Source organism: Physeter macrocephalus, chromosome 21, assembly GCF_002837175.3.
Source record: "Physeter macrocephalus isolate SW-GA chromosome 21, ASM283717v5, whole genome shotgun sequence".
NCBI classification, from domain to species: domain Eukaryota; kingdom Metazoa; phylum Chordata; class Mammalia; order Artiodactyla; family Physeteridae; genus Physeter; species Physeter macrocephalus.
Window position 1 is genome coordinate 44,998,059 of NC_041234.1, and position 769 is coordinate 44,998,827.

Below are 769 nucleotides of genomic sequence, written 5' to 3' on the forward strand. Positions count from 1 at the left end.
CCCACGTACCACAAAAAAAAAAAAAAAAAAGAAAGTGAATCAGCTATATGTATACATATATCCCCATATCCTCTCCCTCTTGCATCTCCCTCCCACCCTCCCTATCCTACCCCTCTAGGTGGTCACAAAGCACCGAGCTGATCATGCTCTGCTATGCAGCTGCTTCCCATTAGCTATCTATTTTACATTTGGGAGTGTATATATGTCCATGTCACTCTCTCACTTTGTCACAGTTTACCCTTCCCCCACGCCATATCCTCAAGTCCATTATCTAGTAAGTCTGTGTCTTTATTCCCGTCCTACCTGTAGGCTCTTCATGACATTTTTTTTATTAGATTCCATATATATGTGTTAGCATACAGTATTTGTTTTTCTACTTCTGACTTACCTCACTCTGTATGACAGACTCCAGGTCCATCCACCTCAGTACAAATAACTCAATTTCGTTTCAGTTTATGGCTGACTAATATTCCATTGTATATATGTGCCACATCTTCTTTATCTATTCATCTGTCGATGGACACTTAGGTTGCTTCCATGTCCTGGCTATTGTAAATAGAACTGCAATGAACATTGTGGTACATGACTCCTTTTGAATTACGGTTTTCTCAGCGTATATGCCCAGTAGTGGGATTGTTATGTCGTATGGTAGTTCTACATTTAGTTTTTTCAGGAACCTCCATACTGTTCTCCATAGTGGCTGTATCAATTTACATTCCCACCAACAGTGCAAGAGGGTTCCCTTTTCTCCACACCCTCTCCAGCATTT